Source organism: Lepidothrix coronata, unplaced genomic scaffold (genome assembly GCF_001604755.1).
Source record: "Lepidothrix coronata isolate B3197 unplaced genomic scaffold, Lepidothrix_coronata-1.0 Scaffold8, whole genome shotgun sequence".
Classification (NCBI taxonomy): Eukaryota; Metazoa; Chordata; class Aves; order Passeriformes; family Pipridae; genus Lepidothrix; species Lepidothrix coronata.
In genome coordinates, this window is record NW_016690188.1 from 580,204 (window position 1) to 586,340 (window position 6,137).

The following is a 6,137-nucleotide window of genomic DNA, read 5'->3' on the forward strand; positions in this document are numbered from 1 at the left end:
TTTGCCACGCCCCAAGGACATTCCTTCTAGGAGCTATTTCCAGAGCTCACATCACCCAACAGAGGACAAGCCTCTGCTTGCAACCAGATGTGACAGGTGTATGTGAGGGGGGGATTTCAGGTTCTTTTCATACAAAACATTGACAGGTCAAGATGTTTCTACAACTTGGTCTTATCTTAGATTTAAATCAACTAATCTGCACGATGAATTCTTTGCTTTCAGTCCAGGTAGACTCTCAGCAGCAGGAATTGAAAGAAAGCTTCATCATCACCTGCTGCACATCAGCATTAGCCCAGGATTAGCAGCAGCAACTTTAGACAGCAGCTTTGCTGGGGGATGGGGTGGTGAGTGAAGGTCCTTTTCAGTTTATCTTAGTGGCCATTAAGGAAGGGAATCTCAAAAATGTTTACCTCAGCACAGAGTCAAAAATAATTTATTTTTCTTTTCCAAACCACAGCCAGTCAGTCAAAACTCCTACTTTTGTACCCAGATTCTTACTCAGGCCATTTAAATATGATGACAACTTATGCAAAGCGAAGTAAGAGTATAACCACACGTACCTTATTTGGAGGAGTGAAACGAGAGCGGAGAGAGAGGTAGAGGGGAGAAGAGATCTTCTTGACAAGTACCTTCCCAACATGTCTTTCAGCATCTGCCAAATATCCAGGCTTGCTTATTCTTACTGATGAGACAAAATCAAACTGTGGTCTGAAGACACAGTGAACCCAGCACCATGGGCTACTATGGTCACCTGTGCTACCTGCAGGTGCACAACTGCACCTACAATGAGCCAAGCACCTGCCTGAGAAGGGACTGGTGTCTCTGTAAGAAAAGGGGGAAAAAAAGGGTTGCAACTGGTCTCATGTACCTTGCTAAACTTGCTGGACGTGAAACACAACTACGAGCAGCTATCCTCTGTGTATCCATATGAAAGTACCCTATTTCTACAGGCCCTTACCAGAACATTAATGTCACAAACACCACTTTGGGGCAAATGTTACTCTTTTACCGGGATAAGCAGGAGACACTTAAAGCTACCAGTCAGATGCTTTAATTAATTACCACCTCTTCTCAGAGACCCGGCTTGCAACAAAAGGTATCTCCAGCTCATTTTTCAAACTGTCCGCCTTCAATAGCGGAGGAAGCAGGAAAGATTACACTGCATATTCATTAGGACATGTTCTTAACAAGCCAAGCGACCTCCTGTCACTGCCATTACAACCCTGTGGTGTTACACCTTTCAGCATTCCACTGGGGAGGACCAGCCTGGCTTGCAGAGGGCAACCTCCTGCTGTGGGCTCATCTGATGTTCAGGCCAATCTTGCTGCCCTCTATTTTAGTCTCTTTCAGCTTGTTTTCCGTATGTAAATTGTACTTTATTCTTTTGACTGAGGTTTGGAGGCAGGCCGCCATGTCTCTTAGGAGCTCCAGGCACCCCCTCTGCCCAGCCACAGGCATGGCCTGAGGACTGGGGGCAACTAACAGTGGGAGCTGAAACTGAAGGGGGGAAGACAACAGGGAAATGTTTAACTTCTCCTTAAAACAAACATCACAAATTTCAGTCTAAAAGTTTTGACAATGTTTTTCTCCAGGCTATAAACATTATTAAATTTCCATAAGATGCTCTGCAAAACCAGCTTATTTATTCTTCTCCCCCTGTTCTACAGCAAGTGAGATTTGATAGGCTGGTTTTGTCTGTGCAATAAGGGCTCCTGTACATAAAAAAGACTTGCAGCACTGCTCACAGGGGCTACTTCAAAATCAACATACTGCAGATCAGGTCCTGTGTGACCCACAAGTTACAGAATAAAAGACACTTTTCTGACCCAAGAGCTTGAGCCAAACTTACTGTGTAGTTTGTTCTAACAGAAAAACTCATGCTACTGACTTTGCCTGTGGCTAGAGCAGCAGGAGTGTCTCCATGAATGCCTCACCTTTTTTATCTTTTGCTGGATGCCACATGCAAGACCACCCAAAGGAGGCAGAGCTGCCTCAGCACTGCAAGCACTCTGCACTTGCTTGCAGCAGCGGGCATCCAGTGCGGGTGCTGGGAAGAAATGTTTTATGGAGTGGCTGAGAAAAGTGGAATGGGGATCTGGGGAAATTTAGTATCTTAGGACAAACCAAAGGCAGCATAAGAAAACAAACAACCAAACAATTTAATTTATAGTGAGGTTATAAGAGCATACAGACAACTTAACCTACTGAGAACTAATTCAAGGCTATGGGTTCCAGTGCAATTACTGTAATTATTTTTGTCACCCCCTGCCTGGAGCTGTGCAAATCTGGAAAGGGAATCTGCAGCTGGGTGTCTGGCCTGACCTGCACTGCCTTACATCAGCCAAAAACTTTCACACCTGAAGTGGATCAACTACTGATCTACCTATGCCACAAGCAGGTGTGAATGGTTCCCAAAGAACCAAGAGGGAGAGGATCATGCTCCCCATGCTCTTGCAGCAGGCAGCTGTCTTGTGCATATCAGCAAAACAACATATCTCTGCTTTATTCCTTAAATGTACCACCACACCACCAGATGCCTTTGTCCAAGAGCTTCCCAGAGGGACAAGAAGACCTTAGGTTTGTCACCTCATCTTACAAGACATAAGACCTCTATTATTATTTCACTTGTCAGTATTGCTGTCCCAAGAGTCTCCCCTGCCTGTGTTCCCAGCAGTGCTGAAGGGGTTTGCTGTCTGCAGCAGAATCAAACTACTGGCTAAAGAGCATCAAGCTGGTAGATGAAGAAGTCAAGCCTCGAACCACAGGCACCAGCTTGGAAGGACAAACCTCGTAATAACCCCAAGCAGGAGTAACGACTTGGAGATTGCTGTGATGAATCTCTCTCGAGGAAACAGAATTCTGGTCTGCCCTTCCCAAGACACTTGATACTGCCAAAAATGAGGAACTGTACTTTTTCCAAGCCTGTCAGCTGCAGTGATTACCTAAAGCAGAGGCTGAAGGGAGAGAGGAAACATCCTTTTTGAACATCTCTGGTATTCAATTCAACTCTCAGAATATGAGACATGCTGAGGTTATCTCACCTGGCCCCTTTTACAAAACTAACCCTGATGCACACCTTATCTTCCTGCTGCATCTCTGTGAGCCCCAAAGACAAACCACAAACCTGGGAATTATCTCCATGGTGTCACTCCCACAAACATGTACAAACTGATACCTGCATGCATTTTCAGAACAGCAGCCTGTGGGCTCTTCCTAAAGGCCCTACTCTAGAAAATAGGAATCTTCCGCATGTTTTTTTGTTTGTTTCCGAAACTGCAGTAGGGTCAAAAAAGACCTACTTTTTAAGTCATTCCATCTACTTATTCCTTTTAGAGTCTTCCTGGAAGACCCAGATATCTTTAGAAACACACACGGGAGATGATGTGGTCGATAGCTCAGCACACAGAAGATGAAGAATGGCTCAGCACACACACTGCCTGTACAGCACAGCCCTCTCTGAATGAAGTGGGAAAATGTGGTTATATGTGGGACTTGTCTCACGGTAATGCCTCATCTTTACTATGCAAAATAAACAAACAAAGTGGAAGTCAACTTAGCAAAAGTCCCCATGAAATAATTTTCACAATTACTAGGTCACATTTTAATGTCTGTTCACATTTTCCCAGATAACTCGGAAGGAGGGTCCAGCCATCTCCATTTTCTTTCCAGTCCAGGCCACTGGGGAAGGCATCTTCATCCCTCTTTAACATACACAGAAACCAAGGTAAGAAGAGACAAAGTGACTTGCTCACAGGTGCATGAATTTGTATCACAACTAGGAACCAGCCTGAGTCCTCCTCTACCCATTGCACCATAGCAGGAAAAGCTGCTGTTGCTGTGTTCAAAGACAACAGCCGCTCTCGTTTCTCTATGAAGTACAAACGTCCAAACATATTACCTGTATAATTCCAGGTCCTTTAGTCCTTCCTTGATCATCAAGATTTAATCAAGTTGGTTTTGCGTCTTCTGCAGAAAGATTTTTATTAAGGACATGGGACACAACCTGTTGGAAAGCCTGCCCTGGCAGGTTCAGCACTTTCCCCTGGCCGCACCCTAGAAGAGCTAGAAACAAATCCATTCAAGCACTAGAGCGTGCGCTGGGTCTGCTTTTCTGGGTGATGGGGGGTTTTGTTATTTTAATAAGGTAGCACGGCACTATTCATTCGTTACAGAGAACAGATTCACCACGTGTTGCAGTGGAGCCTGCCCAAATCCCCGCGACTGAGCGCAGGGGCAGAGCTGTGCCCTGGGCGGGACCACAGGCACACACCCGCCGGGGCTCACCGGTGGCCAGGCTCCTCCCGACCCGGAGCAGGACCTCAGCTGTGCAACCGGCTCCTTTGAGTGCTCCTGCCACCACCACTTCCCTGACCCCGGCTGGCCCAGGGGCTCCGACCCGCCGGCCGCATCCCGCTGCCCGCGCACCCCTCCGAGGGGCCGGAGAGGTTTCGTTGTTGGGACCGGCCCGCCCCGCTGGGGACCAGCCCAAGCCCTTCTCGGGAAGGCTCACCCTGGCTCCATCACCTCCTGATCCAGCCCGGCTCCGCTCCCCGCCAGGGCGCCCGGAGGGGCCGGGCCGGGGCTGCCCTCGCCCCCCGCCCCAGGGCCGGCGCAGACTGCAGCCCACCCGGCCCCGCTGGGCGAGCGAACCCCCAGCACCTCTGCCTCCTCACGCGGGCTCTGCCCTCCAAGGTAAGGTTTAAGATGTTATCAAATAAAAAAGGAAAATAATAATGTATATATATGCATATAAGGGAAAAAAGCCTGTCCGAGGTGCACTTTACCTTTTTTCTGCAGACTCTGTGCAGCTCTCGTATGCCTACGGAATTCACGAACAGCCTCCTCCCCTCTTGAATTTATACCATACTCAGCTGTGACAGCCTCTCCTCCCCATCCATCACATCCTGCCACCTGCAACCTCGAATTGGGGCGGGGGAAGCAGCACCAGGAACACCCACATTGCCGTAGGTTAGATTTAAGAGCAACACTGTTGTATCCGCTCATTTACACGGACTTCGCACAGCTGAGAATGTCAGCGCTCGTGGAGCACAGCCAGCAAGCCTGGCAGCAGCACAGAGCACAAGTACAGCCAGAGGCTCCGGGTTACTCTGCCTCCTAACAGCTCTAAAGTAGCTTCACGTAGGATTCAACTTCCTTTTTTTTTTTTTTTTTTTTTTTGAGACTGTTTTTCCTAATGCTTGTTTGTCCACAGAAAACACTCTACTGGTGAGTAAAAGTTCTATGTTTACACATACTACACCTAGAGGAATGATGTAGGGGGTCTGTTTCAAAAATGTTTTGTTGCTTGGAGTTGTTTTTGTTTTGTTTGGTTGGCTGTTTGGTGGGTTTGTTTGTTTGGAGTCTTTTGTTTAACTGGGGGGATGTTTTGTTGTGTAAGTGAAGATGTGCAACCGCAGGAGCAGACAAAAACTCTCTGCAAGTCAGTATTTTTTGAAAAGCGTTAACTTCAAATACTTTGGAGTTATAAATAGCTACATTTTTTAGGAATAAAGTGGAATTCACATAATAAGATTATTTCACTAACAGAAGCTATACTGAAGTAGGATCCCATTCCTAGATCAACTTTCCTTATCCTGCTTTTCACTTCTGTTCTCTGTCAGGACACGTGGTGCCACTCACACATGCTGTAACGAATCCCTACCCCTGAAAGCTGAGCAATGCAAGAATTCCCCAGCAAGAAAAGGACACAAGAGGAGCTGTGTGTGCAGCACCCAGGCCCTGCCCAGCTGTTCTCTCTTCTGCACAGGTCTGATTCGGAGCTAAAGGATACAGAACTGGGGTAGATCCCACCTGCCACCAAAAAGCAGCTCCCACAATAAAAGCCAAGGAAGAAAGCATTACCCAAGCAATTAATTTAAAATACAGGATGGTCCAGCTTTGGACAAAACATTTCTGGCTTACATGACAGGATCAAAGGACACTTGACACAACTACAATTTTGGTTCAGAACCAGGGGCACAAACAGAACTCTAGAAACCCAAGTGCAAGCATTCATCTAATTATTAGTTACTGCAAGAATATGATGCAACAAAAACTAAGAGGCAGGGAAAAAAATCTGAGGCAATTTAAGGGTAATAAAACATGAACTCAAACAAAAATATTTCACTTGCACAACA